Raw genomic sequence first — 23,241 nt, forward strand, 5'->3', positions numbered from 1 at the left:
AAATGTGGCTTAACCATAGCCTTATACAAGACTTGTTGTTGTACTTGTCCCTGCTAGCAAAGTAATTGTATATCAAAAATAACTCATATACAAAAATAACCAGGCCTTTTTCATTTTCCACTGCCCTGAATGCAGTACCACACATGCAGTATCTTGTTTATCAATATTAAATTTCAAATGTCATATCTCAGCCCATCAGCCTAATTTGCTTAGGTCTTGTTGCTGCAACTTGCTCTGACTGCTATCATTAACCACCCTGCCAACCTTTTGTATTATCTGCAAATATAGACATTAAGCCTGATATACCTTCATCAATATCATTAATAAATATAGAAAACAATGATGGTTACAGTACCGAACCCTGGGAAACTCCACTAATAACATTAGTCCATGAAGAGCACTGTCTGTTAATAACCACTCTCTCTCTCTCTCTCTCTCTCTCTCTTCTACCACTCAACCATCCCTTTATCCAGAAAAGTAACTTACCCTTAATTTGCTGTATACAAATTAAGTATACAAATGGGAAGCATTCAGAGAATGCTTCCCATATAGCATTTGCTGCTAGCAATATCATCAGGTAGTCTCACTGTATAGAATCTAAAAACTGTCTGAGACCATACAGTCACCCTTACGGAAGCAAAAGCCTTTTCCTTTACAGTAGTTATATCTTTAAGTAAGCATACTGTAATCACTGCCATCCTTTGTGTATTAATAATCTGCAGGTTCTTAATACATTAAGAATTGCTGCTGATAATCAGATCAAGAGTATTGCTTCCACTTATTGCTTCCTTAACATGCTGCTGCAGAAAACAGTCATCCAATAAATCCAGAAAAGTGTTGCTGGTGCATGGGTGACCAACCCACAAGTTCGATTCAATATCTGGAAAGTTAATATCCCCCATTATAAAACATTCTGCTTTCCTGGCCAACTCTATTTCTTTGTATAGCTGTTTGTTATACTAATCACCATCATCAGGCCTATAACACATTTCTACTCTCATTTTCGTTTTCCCAGTGTCATGTCACACCAAACTGGCTCAATATTTCACTGGCCACCCATTGGAACCGGATGTACTGACTTAAATTTAATATCCTTCTTAACTAAGAGCATGACCCCCTTTCTGTACATTCTCCTTACCTTTTTCCCCTGGCATACATATCATTAATAAATATAGAAAATAATGATGGTTGCAGCACCATCATTGTTTTCTATATATGGAATATAGATCTATTCCACCTATCCTTTTTTTTACACAGCTTATTTCCCCTTTCCCTAAAAATAGCATCACTGCAATTACTACTTCCTTTGGGACCAGCACATTCCACCTTGGGAACTGCCACTATGTGGCCTGATGTACAAGTGAGGGCTCTAATGTTGAGCTCGGCAGCTAAGAGCTTGATGGGTCCCCAATTGTAATTGCTTTTAGGGCATCCACCCTATTCTTCAAGCTCTCATGAATGCTCATCAGAATGCTGATGCTCATGCCTAATTTCCTCATACTGTCTGCACCGACACACAAAGACGTTCCCTCCCCCGGCTCCACGACCTGTTCCAGGAAGTGCACAAATATAGCACAAGCAGTACATTTGGTTAAGCCATGATTTGTAGGAGAACTGTCCCTTTGGTTCTCCCCCAAGCCACAGTACTCCCACTACTTTGAGCTGGTTGCTTTGCTGCTCTAGTCTCATTTAATTGTTAACATAAATTCAAAATTATTTTGTTAATAATGTTTTTAATAATTAGGCTTACCTTTTACATTTTCCTTTGGGACTGCTGGACTTCCTACAAATTTGCTATATTCTATGTGATCTACAAAATACGAAAAAAAAAAAAAAATCATACCACTATAAAATTATGAATTTTAGATGTTTTTACTTATTCCCTGTGAGTAAGACTATAAACAAAAGAAAAAACTTAAACATCCAAAACCAATAAAGCATAAACATAAAGCTGCAAAAGTGTTTAGAATATTAACAGCATATGATATGCCACTTGCATAACCTTTTTTTTTTTTTCAAGTTTTCGCACTTGATGAATTGATGGGTAGAAGAGCCTATGAATTATGCATTATATTCATTGTAAAGAAAGGATTATTTTAGACAAACATTATTCATTATTATTATTACTCAGGCTTCTTGAATACCCTGTGCACTTTTTTCTAAAAGAATGGAACCAAAAATATGAGTGCACTGCTTATTTGTACATGTCCATGTTTCATCAACAGCAATAATGCATTTTAAAAACTCTTCATAACCTTCTTGCTGATAATGTGCAAGTAACTACATTGAAATTTCTTTGCACTTTGTTCATTGTTCATCTGACAACAAAATGTGGAACCCACTGGGCAGTCACCTTTCATTTTTGTAACACCTCAATTAAAATTAGGTGAACAAATGATTTAGGTATTCCAGATTCATTGGCTATTTCCTCACAGATGACATATCTCAGCAGGGGTGTGCTGGTAAATTTTTAACAACCAACTCTCTAAAAGAACGTAGGCGTACTGGTGATTTGAACAGATTTTAATTGCGGACGTTGCTGCCAGGCACCCTCACCTGTGCACAGATCTTTACTCAGATAGAATACCATTATGAGGACAGTCCACTCTTGTTTTCATTTCATATATGATGTCTTCAATGGCAGGTTATGGCAGTCCAAGAGGCTAACTTCAGAGAGATCATACTCAGCTTGTTCACTAGCCAGAAGCACCTTCCAGAAATCCAAGAAGCAGGCAATCGACGAGTTCATGGAGAAGAGGATAGCCTGTAGACAGCTAGCCTGGTCAACCAATCAAATTGGGGCACCATAATCATTAGACCTGGCCGAATGAAGCGATCACGTAATTCGATTCTTATTTCCCCTGGAACAGTACCCACCACGACTCAACTAACCTCACTAAAGTGTTGCTATGTGAAGAGGAGGTAATCACGCCATCAACACCCTGGTCGACAAGAAAATGATAGGAAGTGACTCTATTCCCACCTTTTGTCTAAAAATTGCCTCCTACTTCATCAGCGAGGACCTGACAGAGCTGATAAAGTAAGAGGCAATACAGAATCCTACAACAGGGAGTCATCTCTTGGCTGAATTACAGAGTTGTCCCAGTTCCAAAAGTACAAAACCCCAACTCAACTACTGACTACAGGTTAATTGCTATTTCCTCACCTCTTCTCAAATGCCTAGAGAAGTGCATTTTCAAAGTGGTTATCAATCAGATCCTCTCACAGCGACCTCAGCACACGCACTATGCACTCTCACAAAGATCACCAATAACATGTCTACAGGCTCTAAACTTGAAAACCCTTCAGGCCTGGGAATATATTCTCTTTTCTTCATGTTGTCTTCTGGGAAAATGCTCTGTTCTTCATGTTGTCTTCCTTGATCTGAAAGCTGCCTTTGACTCAGTACAGATTAATCCTCTCATGTGCCTCCTGGAGTACTATGGTTTCTCAGGTAATGTTGCTAAGCTCCTCAGAAGTCTACTCACAAAGAGATTCCTCACCTTCCAGCAATGAAATCGCTGCATCACCAAGCAGGTGGAAGTCGGCATACCCCAAAGTCAATGTTTGTCAGCAGTGCTATTTTTGGCGATATTTCTACCGCTAATGAATGAGATATCTGCATTTATGGCCTACTCTGATGATATCGTATGCTATCTACCAAGCCCTGCTAATACCGCACCAGACCCGGCAAAGAATCTATCAAAGTCTGTTTCCCTCAACAAATATCTGTCCTCCTCCTGTAAATACGCCACCTTTTTTGGGCTAAAACTAAACCCGGAAAAATCAAAGTATATCACCTTCTTACTGAGAGCACAAGAAGACCTCAATCCGGCAGTTTCTCTGTAGCCCTCAATTGTGGGGCATCTACTCACTGCCACTCATTCAGTTAAATTCTTAGGGGCGATAATGGATGAAAATCTGATTTATAAGAATCAAATCCAGCAACTGCACTCAAAAATGCTACAGGCCTTCTGGGGCATGAAACTCGACCTCTGTAGAGGCCGAATAATAAAGAAACAGTCAGGAAATTTCTCTTCTACTACTTCAGCTCAATCATCAGATATGGTATTAAAGTTTGGCCTGCAGCTCCTTTGTCCAGCCTGAAGACGCTCTGTGGTCTAGAATTCTGGGTCATCAACTGGGCCAAAAATTGGGTTCGCCTTCCCTATAAGACATCAAGATCACAGTCCTCTAAAAACCTAGGCTTGGCATATGGCAAGACATGGAATATCCCAACACTTGGCATATGGCAAGACATGGAATATCCCAACACTTGGCATATGGCAAGACATGGAATATCCCAACACTTGGCATATGGCAAGACATGGAATATCCCAACACTTGGCATATGTGTGGAAGCTCACAATGTCACCCAATCTGTGCTCCGCAATTCAAGACTTTATCAAAATTTGGGGGCTGGAAAATCCTGGGTAGAGCTCTCAGAAACCCTCCAGTTTCCCTGCTCAAACCTGCAGAAGCTCTCAACCTTCATGCGGCACTTTCCCAAAGGCATCATCAGCACAGTGAGCTCCATATTGATTTTGATCTGTGGGCCAGTGATTCTACAGGGAAAAAAAGAGAAAATCCATATTGACATGCCATCACCATTCCTGTAACTGTCATTAAAACTAAAACTGACTCCAAGTGAAAGATGTCCAGACTGGCTCAATCAGTCTATTGGGTTATACCAGGATCATATTCTATGATACGGCCCTATATCATCAGTATGCCTGTCAGAATATCCAGCTCAAATGCAGTTATCGATAACGCAAGCTATTTAAGTTAATTAATCTTATTAGCATTAGCAAAGGTACATGATGCAAGAAAGCAAGCTTATATAGCATCGGCCAAAACACTCGCTCCAAATGTTTGTCAAGTTCTGCCTTGAATTTATTTAAGCTATCAACTTCTACAACGACAGATGGAAGTTTGTTCCAACAATCAACCACCTGCTGGCTAAAGGCAAACTTCTGCACATCTATCCTACAACCGTCTTTCCTCAATTTGAATTTATGCCCTCTCAGGCGATTATTCTGAGCAAGAGGAACTTTCCCATCCTCATTGAGCATGCTCAAACCATTCAAGGCTTTATACACCTCAATCAGATCATCTCACAGGTGCCTAGTCTCCAGACCCTGTAATTTGCAAAACGTAAGCCTTTCTTCGTAAGAGCAACCCTTTGTTCCATTCACTAATCTTGTTGCCCTTCTCTGTACTCGTTCCAACAGCTCTACATTCTTCTTAACATGAGGCCTGCAGGCCTATATACAGTACTCAAGGTGTGGCCTGACCATTGCCTTATACAAGAAGATAATCACCTCCTTATCCCTGCTAGAAAAATTCCTGTATATCATTGACAAGGCCTCCGTAGCCGAGTGGGCAGGAGCGGGAGTGCAGTAGTACACGCTCACGCTCTTTGAGTAGACCGGGGTTCAAGCCCCTGACTGCTGAATACGGTCTATCTGCCAACCCGCACTGAACCAGCGTGGCAGATTATGGTCCATTTCCCTCAGCATGAATTGTTGAGGAGGCTTCCACCCTGCAGTGGGTTGATAATGGCTGCACTTTACTTTTACTTTTTTTATCATTGACAAGACACCATGAGCTACTCTTGCAGACCATCTGCACTGCTCAGAAAACTTCATATCTGCCTGCACAATTACCCCCAGGTCCTTTTCAATCTCTACCACTGTCATTGTGATACCACAGAGTTGATACGTTACTCTGAAATTACCGCTTCCCATATGTATTACTTTACATTTGTCAATGTTAAACTTCATTTGCCACCTCTCAGGCCATCTGCTCAACTTTTCTAGATCCTGTTGCAGCAGTGTACTATCATTAGTGTCATTAATAACCCTGCCAACCTTTGTGTTGTCTGCAAACTTGGACATTAAGCCTGATATACCATCATCACTATCATTTATAAATACAGAAAACAACAATGGACCCAACACTGAACCCTGAGGGACTCCACTAATAACATTAGTCCACGAAGAGCAGTGTCCATTGATTACCACTCTCTGTCTTCTCCCACTCAAACGTCCCTTTATCCATAGCAGAAATTTGCCTCCAATGCCACACTGCTTCAATTTGTGCAGCAGTCTTCCATGTGCAACAGTATCAAAAGCTTTTCTAAGATCCAAATATATGATATCAAAGTTATTCTTTGCATCCAGTTCCTTTCTGACTACATCATAGTATCCAATCAGATTAGTCAGACAAGACTTCCCCTTAACAAACCCATGTTAAGGGGAAAACCCATGTTGGGGGGAGACAAAGACCAATAGATTGACAGTAGCCACTGGCAGAGGTGAAACAGATTCTTGCACTGCTTCTATTAGAATGAGCAGAAGCCTGAAAAACAAGATGCATGGTTTTTCAGAGACTGCTGGGAGCCATTGCGGTACAAGTAAACACATGGGTTGTGTTAGGGTAGCTAAGAATAGAAACAGGTGCAGGTATACTTGCGTGTACACCAATGCTAGGAGTTTAGTAAATAAATTTGATGAATTTGAGGTATTGCTCAAAACATCAAAGGCAGATATTGTTGGGATATCAGAGACGTGGTGTCACACAGATATAAGGGATGCAGAACTGCAATTTGGGGAGTACAACGTCTACAGAAAGGATAGACAGGATAGGAAGGGGGGTGGGGTTATGCTATTAGTTAAGAAACACATAAAAACCAAGGAAGTGAAGCCAGTCGACATCGCCGGACAGTGCAGTGTTGAGTCAGTTTGGTGTGACATAAGCATTGAGAGATCAAAATTGAGAGTAGGAGTGTGCTATAGGCCTAATAACTCTGATGAGTATAATAAGGAACTGTACAGGGAAATAGAGTGGGCCAGTAAATTAGAGAGTCTTATAATGGCAGATTTTAATTTCCCAGATATTGACTGGAATTTGGGAGCTGGTTACTCACACACTAGCAGGGCTTTTTTGGATTTATTGGATGATTGTTTTCTACATCAGCATGTTCGGGAGGCAACTAGAGGGAGTAATACTCTTGATTTGATTATCAGCAGTGATTCTTCATGCATTAAGAATCTGCAGATAAATGAACCACCAGGTGGCAGTGATCACAGTGTGCTGAAGCGGGATTTACTCAAAGAGGTAACTACCATTAGGGGTAAAGGGAAGGGTTATTGCTTTCATAAAAGCGACTACGATGGACTGAGACAGTATTTAAATTCTATACAGTGGGACCAACTGATGATGTTACCAACAGAAAATTCAAAATGGGAAGCATTCAAAGAACTTATCTTGGAAGCTACTAGGCTTTACATACCAACTAAGAAATATTGTTCAAGGTTTAGGCCAAAATGGATGTCAGATGAACTAATGAGGCACGTGGCAGAGAAGAAAAATGCATGGGATACTTACAAATTAACACATGACACAGAAGCCTATGATAGATACAAGTTGATATGCAACCAAGTTACAAAGGAGGTTAGGCAGGCGAAGGCAGATTACGAGAAATCCTTGGCAAGGGATGCAAAGAAAAACAGCAAAGAGTTCTTTACTTATGTAAACTCTAGAAGGAAGGGGATGAATCAGATTGGTCCACTTGATATCGATGGGTCAACTGTTGATGATCCTGCTCAGGTAGCTAACAAACTGAATGAATATTTTGCATCAACATTCACACATGAGGAGTTATTCAGCAAGGGGAATGCCAGAGGTGTATTCAACTCTAGCAGTAAGCTACAGAATCTTGAAATAACTGGGAGTAAAGTGGAGGAGAAACTGTTGAAGATAAACACAAGAAAGGCACCCGGGGTGGATGGGATCTATCCAGTTATATTAAAGGAGGCAGCAAAGGAAGTAAGCAAACCCTTAGCCATAATTATGAGAGCTTCCTTGGACTCAGGGGAGGTACCCACAGACTGGAAATGTGCAAATGTGACCCCAATTCACAAAGGAGGATCAAAGGCTGACACAAGTAATTATAGACCTGTGAGCTTAACTTCTGTTCCAGGAAAATTAATGGAGGCACTGGTTAAAGAAGCACTGCAGGATCATTTAGACAAGACTTCAGTTATAGCTCAGACACAGCATGGTTTTGTTAAGGGGAAGTCTTGCCTGACCAACTTGATTGGATACTATGATACAGTCACAAAAGAACTGGATGCAGGGAATAACTTTGATATTATATACTTGGATCTTAGAAAGGCTTTTGATACTGTTGCACATGGAAGACTGCTACACAAATTGGAGCAGTGTGACATTGGAGGCAAATTGCTGCTGTGGATAAAGGGGTGGTTGAGGGGGAGAAGACAGAGAGTGGTAATCAATGGACACTGCTCATCATGGACTAATGTTATTAGTGGAATCCCTCAGGGCTCAGAGTTGGGTCCATTATTGTTTTCTGTATTTATAAATGAAATTGATGATGGTATATCAAGCTTAATGTCCAAGTTTGCAGATGATACAAAGGTTGGCAGGGTTGTCAAGGACACTACTGACACTATGCTGCTGCAACAGGATCTGGAAAGGTTGAGCAGATGGGCTGAGAGGTGGCAAATGAAGTTTAACATTGACAAATGTAAAGTACTACACATGGGAAACAGCAACCCCAGAGCAACGTATCAACTCTGTGCTACTACACTGACAGTGGTAGAGAATGAAAGGGACTTGGGGGTGGTTGTGCAGGCAGATATGAAGTTCTCTGAGCAGTGCAGATGGGCTGCAAGAGTAGCTCATGGAGTATTGTCAATGATATACAGGAATTTTTCCAGCAGGGATAAGGAGGTGATTATTCCATTGTATAAGGCAATAGTCAGGCCACACCTAGAGTACTGTATACAGGTCTGGAGGCCTCATTTCAAGAAGGATGTAGAGCTGCTGGAACGAGTACAGAGAAGGGCAACAAGATTAGTGAATGGAACAAAGGGGTGCTCTTACGAAGAAAGGCTTAAGTTTTGCAAATTACAGTGTCTGGAGACTAGGCACCAGTGAGGTGATCTGATAGAGGTGTATAAAGCCTTGAATGGTTTAAGCATGCTCAATGCTGATGGGATTCTTCCTCTAGCTCAGAAAAATCACCTGAGAGGGCATAAATTCAAATTCAGGAAAGACAGATGTAGGATAGACGTGCGGAAATTTGCCTTTAGCCAGCGGGTGGTTGGTTGGTGGAACAGACTTCCATCCCTTGTGGTGGAGGTTGATAGCCTAAATAAGTTTAAGGCTCAGCTGGACAGGTATTTTGAACGAACAGAGGGGTGAAGTGGAAGTGGGGTTTTTTTTTTTTTTTTTTTTTGGCTGATGCTGCATAAGCTTGCTTTCTTGCATCAAATGCCTCTACTAATGCTAATGTTGTGTCCAAGCTATAATTGAAGTCTTGTCTAGATGATCCTGCAATGCTTCTTTAACCTAACAGGTTAAAGAAGTTAATTTCAAGTTAAAGATGATCATCTAGATCATCTTTAACAGAAATTAAACTAACAGGTTTGTAATTACCTGTGTCTCCCTTTGATCCCCCTTTGTGGATTGGGGTCACATTTGCCATCTCCAGTCCATGGGTACCTCCCATGAGTCCGGGGACTCCCCTTACTTCCTTTGCCGCCTCCTTTAATATAACTGGATAGATTTCATCCGCCCCAGGTACCTTTCTTGTGTTTATCTTCAACAATTTCTCCTCTACTTTACTCTCAGTTATTACAAGATTATCTAACTTACTGCCAGAGTTGAATACACCTTTAGCCAGAGGCGGAGCACACACGCAGGAAACTCAAACATTCAGTGACACCTATAATCAAGGTCAACACCTGATTGTTTATCTCAGAAAATGCATATTTGAATGTACATTTTTACCGTTTGCACATTAATTAACAGATTTTCTGAATTCTAAAGTTGGGAAATCAAACAAACACTTCAGTTTATATATATATTTTGAGAGTTTCAATTTTATAAACATAATCAAAATTGTAGAAATAATTAGTTAATTTTACTAGAGTTGTTAAAGCGGACTAACAACACTTGAAAACAGGACAGAACTGAGCAGGGTTTTTGTTGGAAATAATATTCCTGTAAAATTGCTAGCTGAGATAATCGCTAGACAGGCTGCCGCGTAGAGAAGGGGTGGGGGAAAGGGCGCACAAAGGGTGCCTAAATAAGCCGCTGCCACCATAATAATAATGACTTATCACTATGTCATCAGTGAGCTAATCCATTGTTCTAAGTGTGGTGATAGGTAAAGGTCAAGAACTACAGTAATTCTACTGGATAGAGCTTAAGCCCCTTCGTTGCCTTTGTTCATTGCTGTTTCTGTGTCTTGTGTTATTTCATCTCATAAAAGTGCTTTGAAGTTTTTAATAATTCCTGGAAAATGTTGTGTTCCTGGATGCCGTGGAAATTATAAAGGTGGTCCAAAAGTACACGGCTTTGGATTTCCATTGAAGGATACTGTTTTAACTAATAAATGGTTGAAAGCTATACCAAGGAAAGACTTTGTGCCATCTGAACATTCAAAGGTAAGTTTGCTAAAATAAGTTTGTGGTATGTTAATACCAGTTATCTTAAATAGGAGTATTTTAACAATAATGTAACAATAATATATAAAAATATGAAACAGATATATTCTTCTCAGAATACAGAAGTAAATTTCGTCAGAATTTTGGCTTTTGTGGTTTCACTTATGTATAAAATATTCATTTCATATATTGGATACACCGAAGAAAAGTGCGCGCATGCTTGTTTAAGAAATCAAAAAATCTCAATTTTTGTGCAATACGTAATATTAATTTTATTTATTGAAACTTTTAGTGTAGATAAATACACGAAATGTAATTATATGCAACCTTTGATAAACTATAGGCCTGTGTACACGGACTGAGGTATCCTTAGTTGTAAAAGCTAATAACAATCGTCTATGACAGCGGTTCCCGAGAGTTCCAGGGGGCTCGCACTAAAAATTCTGTAATGGCGTCTGCTTAGATTTACAAAGTTATATTACTGTAAACTACAAAATATAACTAATAATAAACAATAAAGTAAAATAAAATTAAATAAAAAAGGAAAGAATTGCCGAAGAAAGAAACCACATCTCCCACAATTCCTTATAATTACTTTACTATCTTACAGTATATCATGTTAAATAAATACGTTTTTTTTTTCATTCTCAAGAATAATTGTTATGTATAAGTACTTTTTTTAGAACCTATAGTACTTAGTACCATGCATGGGTTGAAGGTTGAAAAGATGAAAGAAGATACTTGTTGATATTAGACTTTAACTTCTGTAGACTGTAATTTTCAGAAAATATGTATGAAGGAAGGTTGTTCCAGAAAACAGAAGCTGAATGAATAAATGAGGAAGATGAAAAGTTGGTTCTGTGAGTTTGAAGTTGGACAGTAAAAGGATGTTGTCTGGTTGCACACATGTTTGGACTGCTTTAAAAGAGAGAGAGAAAGCATAAATTATAGAAGCCAAATCAGAAGAACAGTGCCCATGCAAGTATCTATAGAAAAGGAATGCAGCAGAAACAGAAAGTCTGTAAGACAGAGAGTGGGGAGACTCTGTTACAGATGAGACATTAATTAACCCAACCGCCCTCTTTTGAATGGAATCTAGAAGCCTGAGAGAAAGGTTTTGCGTGCGGGCACAATATTAAATGGTAGGCCGGATTTACGATTTCTACAGAGTCAACAACTATCTGGAAGAAAAGTAACACCTAGAGCAAAAGAGAAAACCAAGTTTATTATATGTAGAGGAAGCAATATTTGTAATGTGCTTTATGCCAATAGAGAATTAGAAGTCAGGATAATCCCCAAGAACTTGCCTAGAAATTGGAGCATCATCAAAGATAAGCATAGTAGCAGAAGAATCCTTTTTGCAAGATATAAGACAGGACTGAGGTTTAGAAGGTTTGAAATCAACAGGTTATCTTTGTCCACTGGAGAATTAACTGGAGATCAGCATTTAAAGATTTGGCAGTGGATACTCAAGAAGTTGAAGCTGTTTGAGCAGGGCAATTCTCAAATTGGAAGCTGGAATGCAATGTGCTATCATCAGCAAAACTACAGGTACGATTTCCGGTCAATGGAAGAAGGTCATTAATATACAAGAGGAAAAGGGAAGGGAGTGGGATAAAGAAGTGAACCTTGGGGCACAGCATTAGTGGAGAAGTTAGAAGACAGAGCCGTCTACCATCACCCACAGTGAGCTGTCAGAGAGAAAACTGGATACACAATTACAAAGAACAGTTAGGGGCGCCTCCGTAGACAGGTGGGCAGGAGTAGCAGTGTGTAGTACATACTTCTTGATTAGACCGGGGTTCGAGCCCGTGAGCCACCAAATACGGAGGATGCGGAAAGGTCAGGGAATGACCACCGCACATCCTCGGAGCAATATGGCCTTAGTTGCTAATGCTCTTAAAAACCAAATAACAACAACAACAACAAAGAACAGTTTGCAAACCATAGGATGCAAGCTTATTTAGAAGACCTTTATTGCCAAATACGATCAAAAGCCTTTGAAATATCAAGAGCAATGACTTGAGGTTCACCAAACTTTTCCATTGAATTTGTCCATAGATGGGTAACATAAGCCAGAATATTACCAGTGAAACAACACTGACAGAATCCATACTGGCCATCGTTGATCAGATGAAAGATTTTCAGATAGTTTATAAAAGTTGGCGCTTAATTGATTTCTCCATTACTTTGGAAAGAGTAGAAGTAGTCGCAATGGGACGATAATTAGATGGAAGGGATTTGTCACCCTTTTAGAAACTGGCTGGATATGATCAAATTTCCAAGCAAAAGGAAAATCACCTTTGGAACAAGTAAGTGAAACAAAATGACACAAAACTGGAGTAAGTTCAGGGGTACAGGTTTTCAGAACAAGTGGAAAAATACCATCAGGACCTGGAGATTTCTTAGCATCAGATTCATCAAAATTCTTTTGACAGAAGACCACCAGAGGCATTGAATGGAATGTAAGTACTGGAAATGGTTTAAGGTGATTTACAAATATCATCAATAGATGATTTGGAAGAAAAATAGGATGCTAGCAGGTTAGCTTTGTCTTTGGCTGATGTGCCAGCAGAACCATCTGGTTTTGACAGAGATGGGAACACAGTTGGGTAAAAATTGCGGCCAGTAGCTTTGGCAAGAGACTACAATGCTCTGCTACCATTTGGACAAGAAGCAAGTTTTCTACTCTTAGCTTGTTCGAAATCTAGTTTGGACCGATTAATAACTGCTTTACAAAGTATAAATAATATAATTTAATTTAATTAAAATATAATTTTATTATATTTTAATATAATAATTTTAATTTAATACCATATTCATTTTTTTTATTTAATTTAATGTCATGGTTTAATTCTCATCTATTTGTCATACATGTTTTTATATTACCCCATAACCTTGCCAATCCCCTGGTGGGCATATATTGTATCTTTATTGTACAATAAAGATTTCTTCTTCTTAATACTTAATAATAATATTTATTAATACGCAGTGTCACATATTAATAAATAGTAACGTAGTACTGGAAATATTTAATAATTAAAATTCAGAAATATTATACAATTTCAGAGAATATAGTGGTTCGCGATAAAAATATACGTTGAAAAGGATTCGCAAATCAAAAAAGGTTGGGAACCGCTGGTCTATGAGATGCTAATAATAAGTAAAGTGAAATTCGGAAGAGAGCATAACATTTTATTTATATATTTCATATTGTTACATGTAGATATGTATAGTATCTTCCGTATAGCGGCTCGAGGAACATAAGTTCATCTCTGCCCTGTTACTCTGTGATGATACAAAACTCTGTAGAGCGGCCAGAAACCTGTAGTGTTATGTTTGTGTATATTATGTGTTGTTTAGTTGTTTCTGGCCTCTTTGTCACCGGGTAGGCAATCTCCTGGAAAGCATGCCCAATGCCCGTCTACACCACGAGGAGGTGGGCCACAACTAGATATGTCCTTAGCCAAGTGGAGATAAACCATTACAATCTTTGTCTGCCCTTAAGAGGGCGAAGTCCCACACCCACTGGAGATAGTGCTATACGAGTGGGTGCCAGCAAATCCCGTACCCACAGCTACCCAAACTTATCGTACCAGCATAGAGGAAAAAATTAATAAATAAAATCATAATTTAAAAAAAAAAGTTAGTTAAAAAAAACAAAAAAGTAAAATAAAATAAACTAAGATAAAAATTTATAGAGAAGAGTAGGAAAAAATAAATAAATAAAAAAATTAAAAATTAAATTAAAAAAAATGAAAATAAAATAAAACAGTATTAAAAAAAAGTAAAATAAAATAAAAATATATATATATAGATACAAAGTAAAAAAAAAAAAAAAAAGGAAATTGCTAATAAAATAAATAAATAAAATGATGGTGAAGTAAAATTATATAAAATAAAATAAGATAAATAAATAAATAAAAAAAAAACAGTTGCCCAGACTTTCTTCTATTTTCTCTAGCCAACTAAAGAAAATAAAAATAAAATAATAAACTGTATCTAGGTGATCTTCTAAGAGCTATTCAAGGTAACAATATTTTATCTTTTCAAGACACTGCTCACTGTTGAGGCTGACATTACTGAAGGTGCTGGAGGCACCATAGGAGGTGAAGCCGAAGCAGGATTGGCCAACAGAAGTTTTCTTCTAGCAAATAAATCAGAAGCAAATTATTGTAGGATTCTAAGGTGTGAGGCAGATTCTACTAGATGTTTTTCGTTGCCAGGTGAGAAGGTGTTTATACAGTCTTGTAGGGATTTCCATAGATCAGCATAAAGAGGGCAGTGATAAAGCACGTGGTTCCAGTCTTCCAGTTGGAGACAAAGGGAAGAATCGGTATTGCTTATTCTGAACTGAAAGAGTCTGGAGTTGAAAGAGCCATGTCCAGTTATGATAAATGATGTGTAGAGGTTTGGAGAGAACCATAGGGAATTTTTCTTGTTGGCAGTAAAGGAGACATCTGGTATAAATTTATATGTAGTTCTGCCTTTAGGGGTTGTATTCCAACGATCTTGCCAAATTTTTATTAAAGCAGACCAAATCCAGGTTTTTTCAGCTTTGGTGCCTACAAGGACATCATTCTGTATTCCATAGAATTCCATGGAGGTCTGATGTTTTTGAAAGTAGCAGAAGGCACGATGTAAAATGGCGAAGTCCACAGGTAATACTCCAGCTATGACCTGCAAGGCATCAGTTGAGACAGTTCTGCAGACACGGAGCATTGTAACAATCACGGATCTTTGCAAGGAGAGTAGTTTTGATTTCAGTTTGACGTTCTTAATTCTGTCATACCAAACCGGAGCAGCATAGGTTGCAATAGGTATGAATACTGCCTTGTAATATAAGAGAACTCTGCATCCAAGCTCCCAGTCGGTTCTCGTAATCCAAATAGCCATAGTAAATATCGTGATTTTATCTATTAGGTGGTTTATGTGGAGAGTAAAATTGAGCCTATCATCTATGATCACACCAAGATGTTTTAAGTGCTTGACATATGGTATTTGCTTGTTAGCTATGTTCAAGATAGGAGGGCAATGGATATTTAGTTGACCTTTAAAGATCATGAGCCAGGTTTTGGATGGAGGAGATATTTTAATTTTGTTGATAGTTGGCCATTTAATGAGATCCTTTAAGACCGGAGAAGCTCTTTCTAGAATTTTTTTCCTGAGAAGACAATGACAAGGTCATCAGCATATGCGAATGGAGTAGCAAAATCGAACTGTCTGGTTAGCCACGTATTTAGTATAATGTTCCAGAAGAGCGGCTCCAGAACAGAGCCCTGAGGACATCCTCTATTGACAGCTCATGTTATGCTGCAGGTTTTTGAACTAACCTGAATAGATCTGTGATCAAAGTAGGCTCGGATAGCTTGGTACAACTGAGAGGAGCATGAGATGTTCCGAAGGCTTGCGAGGGCACTCTCCCACCAGAGGGAGTCAAAAGCACCTTCAAAGTCTATAAAGATGGCCATTTCATATTTTGATGTAGAATTCTGGATGTAATTTTTTAACGCAAAAAGTTCAATCTTCACAAGACTTGCCATTAACGAATCCATACTGGTGAGGTGAAAAGATATCTTGAGCTTGGAAAAGATCATAGATTCTTGAGGACGAGTAGTCGTTTGTAGAGTTTTCCCAAATTTGGTAGGAGAGAAATGAGACAGAAAGCTCTGGGGTCTGATGGGCGCTTGTTGGGTTTTCTTAGTAGTTTGACTAGTGCATTCTTCCAGAGACAGGGGGAAAGTACCACAGAGAAAACATTTGTTGAAGAGATTTAACAGGATGTTAGGTTAAGTTTCTCCGAACTTCTTAATGACAATATTCTTCAGCAAGTCGGGTCCAGGACATTTTTGGACACTGATTTTATTTAAAGCTGTTTGAAGCTCTTGTTGAGTAAACAGGTCAGTATCCACAGTGGAGTAGTATTGAAGATTGAGGGTTCTTGTTATGGATCGTGTGGGAGAGTCTGTTGACATCATTCTGAGGGAAAAGTTTATCCAGAATCATTGTGACAGTATCATGCCAAGTCGTGGTTTCAGAGTCATTAGTCACTACGGAGTTGTAAATATCATTGGTTGGCACTTTATCTCTGCTAAGTTCATAGAGTAGTCCCTATGGGTTCAAGTTGCCCACAGTGGAGACGAAAGACTACCAGGTAGCGATTTTTTGCTTTGAGATTTCGAGATTATACTGATGTTTTATGGGTCTGTATTCATTTCTGAGTCTTTGTACTTCATTGGGAGGCCAAGAGTGTCGTCTTTGATACAGTTTCCTTGCCCCGTGAACATGTCTTCTTAAAACCGTTAGATGAGGATTCCACCAGGGCAGATGATTTTTTTTGGAGCTATTCTCTTAGTCGAGTATTCAGTTGCTCGTAGTAAGGCAGTTTGGATATAGAAGACTTGTTCTTCGGCATTAAGCTCATTAAATGAATCTAAAATTTCATCACGGAAGTCACGTTTAACTGATTCCGAGAACAGTGGCCATTTTATATGCTTTATAGCAAATCTCAAGTCCTGAGGAGGTAACCTCTGATTTATTGTGAAGAAGGTACTGGGTTGATTAGATTTATTTAGGATGTGCAGATTATGTGCCAGTATGAAGTTCTCCAGTTGTCATCCTCTGCGGTCAGTGGAGGAACTAAACCATAATGGACACTTGGCATTGGAGTCTGTAGCTATAATGATTATTGTTACAGGTTGGTCAGATTCAATTTGAGCCATCCCAGATAGTTAGACGGGCATCCAAATTTGATGAAAAAAAAAAAAAAATCGCAGAGTTCAAGCATCCAAAATTAATTCACGGAGCTGTTCCATCACATTTTCCGAACTGTCCAAGCTATGTGTCATCACAGACATTTACAAGAAACAGTCCCGAAAAGAGGAAGCAAAGATTAGAAGAAAAAACTTTCAGAAGACCCTGGAATATAGTATTAAAAGTAAATATGATTATGAAAAAGCTCGAAAGCTGTTTTTATTATTATTATATTATTTCTCCCTGACTGGGGGATTCCACTCTATGAAAGGTGCTGCTACCAAGTACACAGGTTCGTTGTAATGTCTGGTGTTACTGTTGGTCGAGGAAATCTCTGAATATCCTACAGGTGTTCACGATTGCGACTTTCTGGAATTCCTTGTAGGTGTTCTCTAGGAGATCTATTGCTGCTAGGCTGCTATGTAGAGTCTTTGGTACGATACCGGTGGTTTACATGATGATCAGAATGGTCGATACTTGCATATGCCACATCTCCTTGACCTCATGTCTCAGGTTCGTGCACTTCCTAATTTTTTCCTCATGGGTTTTCTGGAGGTTTCCAGCATTGGGTACCGCTATGTCAATCAGATAGGTGGCCTTTCCTTCTTGTCCACAAGGGTTATGTCCGGACTGTTGTGCGGGATGGTCTTATCCGTTTTTATGGCATGGTCCCAGTGCAGCTTGTGGGTTCAAGTCTCTAGTACTGGCTAGGGTTTGTACTGGGGTAAAGTATGGTACACTTTTTTTGGTCAACTGGTATTTCCTCACTAGCTTCTGATGTATTATCCTGGCTACTGGTCGTGCCTATGAGTGTACTCAGTCTGGGTGATCACCTTGCACCCTGCGGTGATGTGTTGGATCATTTTTTTAAGGCCAGGTGGCATCATCGATATGTCATCTGACATTTCGGGCTCCTTTGCAATGTATTTTCTATAGTTTCTGGTGTTGATTACCTGGTCTTGGATGGCTAGCATGAATTCTTCAGTCTCGGGAAAGAGCGTCCTGCTTGTGAGCCATGCATTTGGAAGCGATGTGATCTTGATGGAGGTCATTGTAGTGTCTGCCATGGAGTGTCTTCTTTGCTCATTTTTCTAACTTTGGTTCTTGTGCCGTCTGGGCGGGAGGGGGTTCCTCGCTTAGGTTGAGTGGAGTATACCACTTATCTATCTTCCTTATGGCCTGGTAAAGTGGTGCTGTGTTGTTCTCGAAGTAATCCTTCAGGTTAACTATCGCTGTTTTCTGTTGTTCTGTCAAGTCTCTCAGGCCCCTTCCTTCCTCTTTTCGAGGTATTGTTATTCTCTCCACTGCTGACTTCGGGTGGTGTTGACAACTCTTGATCATCATTGTCCTTGTCTTTCGCATATCTTCTAGCTCGGTGTTAGTCCAATCTATGACCCGAAAGGAGTATGTTAGTACTGGAGCTGCATAGGTGTTTATGGCTTTAACTGTGTTCCCTCCATTCAATTTTGCTTTCAGCAGGCTTCTGAGTCTCTGATGATATTTTTTGGTCGGGCACTTCTTGATTTCCTTGTGCTCTAACTGCTGAGCCTGCATCATCCCTAGGTATTTGTAGGTCTCTCCTTCTGTCATAGCTTCGATCTCCTTACCAGTCAGCAGCTGGTAGTTTCGGCCAACTAATTTTCACTGGTGCAATGTGTGGGTCTTGCATTTGTCTAGACCAAATTCCATCCTGATGTCCTTGCTGAAATCTTTGGTGATCCGGAGTAGTTGCTTCTTGGTTGCCGCATGGAACTTGATATCATCCATGAACATCATCCTCAGGGGCTCACATCTGATGAGTATGGGCTTTGCACACCCAGGGTCCTGAGCTGGAAATCATCATTCTTCTCTTTCTTGATGATTTCCTTCTACTTTTGTCTCTCTCTCTCTCTCTCTCTCTCTCTCTCTCTCTCTCTCTCTCTCTCTCTCTCTCTCTCTCTCTCTCTCTCTCTCTCTCTCTCAGGATAACTCGGGAATTTTTTTTGGCTAGTGCAGCATAAGCCTCAGGCTTCCTTGCACCATATAGCTAATAATAATCAGTACATGGATGACATCAAGCATCATTATTATTTATTTGCCATATGGTGCAAGGAAGCCTTGAGGCTTATGGTGCACCAGCCAAAAAAAAAAAAATTTCTGAATTACCCCCTTCGGAAGTAGAAGGGAAGGAAATCACCAAGAAAGAGAAGAATGATGATATCCAGCTCAGGATCCTGGTTGTGCCATGCCCATACTCATCAGATGTGAGCCCCTGGGGTTATTTCAGTTTTTAAAATCAATAAACGTTTTCTCCTGTATTTAAATATAATTTTATACCTTTTTACATATTTATATCAGTTTACCTGTACATATTTTTATTAGTATACATATTTATATTTGTATACATATTGACATAATGACCGAATTACTTCGGTCACTGATATTTCTACTGTCATCTTGTAATGCATTATAGCCCTAGTTGCTGAGGCGCCATTAAAACCCCAACAACAAACGATGTCACCTGGCTTCAGAAACGATTAAGCACATCACTGGAGGATGCAGGGTGATCACACAGAAGAGTACACTCACAGACACGACGAGGTCGTGAAAAGGCAAGGAAATGCCAGTTGATCAAAGAAGGTGTGCCATATTCCTTAGCATTCCAGTGAGGGACTAGGGGGAGGGGGAAATTTTACACTAAATATAAAAATATTCACAAACAAAATATAAATTAAATATATTGACTTCTTTGAACTAAACTTATAAAATAAAATATCAAACTTCTTTAAAAAAAAAAATATATATAGGCACTCCTCGACTTACGTACTAATCGTGTTGTTTTTTTTTTTCATGTACGTAAGTCCAATTTCAGTCTTGTAGATACAAGATACATATACGCAGTTGTTGTTTGGTTTTTAGGAGCATTAGCAACTAAGGCCATATTGCTCCAGGATATGCGGTGGTCATTCCTTAACTTTTCTGCATCCTCCGTATTTGGTGGTGACGGGCTCGAACCCCGGTCTAATCAAGACGTGTGTGCTACGCACTGCTGCTCCTTCCCACCTGGCTACGGAGGCGCCCAGATACATATACAGTATAACCCCCGACAAACTTCATCATGTACAGCATTTTACGATTTGTAACCGAGTTAAATGAGGCTGAAAAAACATAAAGTAAATAATAATGTAAAGTACAGTATTTATTCAAAACTAATTTAATCTAAACACGATCCGTAATTTGATTTAATCTACGACAGACCCACCAAAATAAAATACCGTTCACCATACGATATGTAGTAAGCGCCGGTCATCGTGATCACGTTTGCGAACTGGATTTTAATTCTATTTAACGGAGGGAGATTCTAATAAGCGAAAATAGGAAAAACATTAACCATAGTCTATAAAATTAAAGATATAGAACACAGATTTACACTTTATTACCTCCAATTAACAAAATTAAATGATGCATGAAAATCGGAAGAATATTTCCAGGTTAGCAAAATAAAAATAAATTTAAGCTTAGTTAATAGTGTAACTAATTCATATTTCTGTTCACTGACATTTATTTTTTTTTTTTTGTCGTAAAATTTAAAACAGTAAGAAAATAAGCAGTCAATATCAAAGAACACAAAACGCACAAATTGCAACTAAAATGATACGCGCAAATGAGATACGGAGTAACAACTTTGCGAAGCTCAAAAAATACGAATGAAGAGAAGATTCTGAAAATTTATTTATATATTTATTTTTTTTTTGAAGATTACAGTGAAGGGAAAACACATTTCACCATAATAACATAAAATTCCACTGAATTCTAGCTATCGGCACTCTAGCAAATGCAATACGATCGAGTTTACTACCTGGTTATAATAGATTGCACTAACAGAAAAGTCCAATAAACCGGAAACTGCAAATTGGTTTTATTTATTTATTTTTTTGGTCGTGACCTCCAGAAACATGCTTTAGGGAAATATCACAAAGCAGTTCAAAATTTATTCTTATAACTGGACATAGCAACAGTTTGTGCTTTGTACGTATCTGGGAGTTGTACGTAAGTAGAAGAGTGCCTGTATATACAAGGTGTCTCAAAAATATTGGTACAAACGTTTAGGGGAGGTAGGTAACATCTAAAGGAATGTGAATCGCATAGGAACCCATAACCGGAAACGTCACGGGAAAGTAGTAGCAGAGGCACAAGAAGCAGAAATGACACAAGACAGTAATTAGTGGCAAACATTTATTTAACATAATATTAACAATGGAGTACCAGATGATGGCTGCATTTCATGATGTTACAACAGATGCTCGAAGGTTCCACCATGAGACGCGATGCATGCGTGACACCGACGCAGCATGGATTGGCGGACACGGTCGAACACACCTGGAGTTTCTTTGACAGTAGCAGCAGCGCAGAGTCTCGCCACGAGATCCATTTCCGTCTCCACAGGCGATTCATACACGATAGATTTGAGGGCCGCCCGACAGAAAGAAATCAAGGCTCGATAAATCAGATGAGCGTGGGGGCCAGGCAACGGGTCCACCACGGTCAATCCATCGACCCAAAACGCCTGTTCAAATGGTCACGAACACACCTTCCATAATAGGCAGGCGCCCCGTCATGTTGAAACCAAATGTTGCGTCTCACATTTGCTGGAACATCGTCAAGTAACCCTGGTAGAACTTGTTCAAGAAATATCTAATATTTAGCGGAGTTCATGCAGGATGGTAACAGGTATGGGCCGACTAAGCAGTCACCGACCATACCTGCCCACACATTTATTGCGAAGCGATGTTGTGCTGCATAGGGGCGCACACTGTGTGGGTTGTTGTGAGCCCACACATGAGCATTGTGCTGATTGAATAAGCCTCATCCGTGACTAAAACATAGGCTGGGAAATTCAAGTTAATTGAACACAAAATCCTACAATGAATGGTGCGTTCACTTCGGGATTGTACCACTCTACCAAAGAAGAGCTGCGGCAGACTGCAAATTCCTAATGCATCTCGTGGCTGGCAAGTTCGATGCCCCCGAGCTGCTCTACCTCATCAACTTCAGCTGTCCTCCAAGAGTCTTGAGAAGACAAAATATGCTGGCACAAGAGCCATTCAGAACTGATCAACTCAGATTCCATTACTTCAACAGAACTGCAAAATTGCTGAATGAATCCAACATTGATATCCTAAATGAAAATATTAATATCAAAAAAGAGCTACAAAGGTTTTACAATAAAACTAATAGAGAATGAAAATAAATGACTAATTTAATAATAACAACAATAATAATACTATAAAGATAGGTATACTTAGCTTTAACAAAAAAAAAAAAAAAAAAATTATTTTCTTCAATGAACTAAGATAAGAAATAACAATTAGGAAAAAAAAAAAAATAGGGATAATAATAAGAATAATAACACAAAGCAATCAATGCAACTACTTAATGTGAACTATCAAGAAAAGAAAACAAAATGCTTAGAAATACTAATTTCTCTGTTACCACAGCTTTGCTAAAATGCAAATCGCTTGTAACGCATGATATGCATTGTATATGTTGTAAATTCACCCTGTATATTTGAAATTGTATATTGATACCTGACATTGTGTACAGATTGTAAATAAAAGGATTACTATATTGCTACTGTCAAATTCCTCCTCTGTAAGGCTTGGGCTGTTTTGGAGTAATAAAAAAAAAAAAAAAAAAAAAGTCTTGAACACTTTCTTGGAGAATCCACTGTGCAAAAGCCACACGTGCAGGATGATCTTGGGGAATCGTGTAAGGAATCGTCGTGCCAGACACGCTGTACACTGCAACGAGATACTCCTAAGGCAGAGGCAACGGCACGTGTGCTAGTAGTAGGATTGTTCTACACGGCATTCAACACACTTTCTTCCATGGCGGGAGTTCGCGTCGAACGTGGGCTGCCCGCACTACTCCTGTTACCTCTAAATGACCCATAATCGCACAAATTTTGATGCACACGCGGAAACAAACGGTGGTCCGGTACATGTCTGTCTGGGAAGCGTTCTCCATAAAT

General features: G+C 39.2%; 1 long non-coding RNA gene across 1 annotated transcript in view; it reads right to left on the reverse strand.

Annotated features, from left to right (window-relative positions):
• The window catches only part of LOC150091325 (uncharacterized), a 72,642-nt gene that overhangs the window by 47,008 nt on the left and 2,393 nt on the right, over nucleotides 1–23,241 (reverse strand). Inside the window, exons 2-3 of the long non-coding RNA XR_016548100.1 lie at nucleotides 19,800–19,883; nucleotides 1,751–1,810 (exon numbers count right to left, since the gene is read on the reverse strand). This is a non-coding gene — a long non-coding RNA (uncharacterized LOC150091325). The remainder of the gene's footprint in view (nucleotides 1–1,750; nucleotides 1,811–19,799; nucleotides 19,884–23,241) is intronic.

Source organism: Mastigoproctus giganteus, chromosome 1, assembly GCF_048544385.1.
Source record: "Mastigoproctus giganteus isolate SK-2022 chromosome 1, ASM4854438v1, whole genome shotgun sequence".
In the NCBI taxonomy this organism is placed as follows: domain Eukaryota; kingdom Metazoa; phylum Arthropoda; class Arachnida; order Uropygi; family Thelyphonidae; genus Mastigoproctus; species Mastigoproctus giganteus.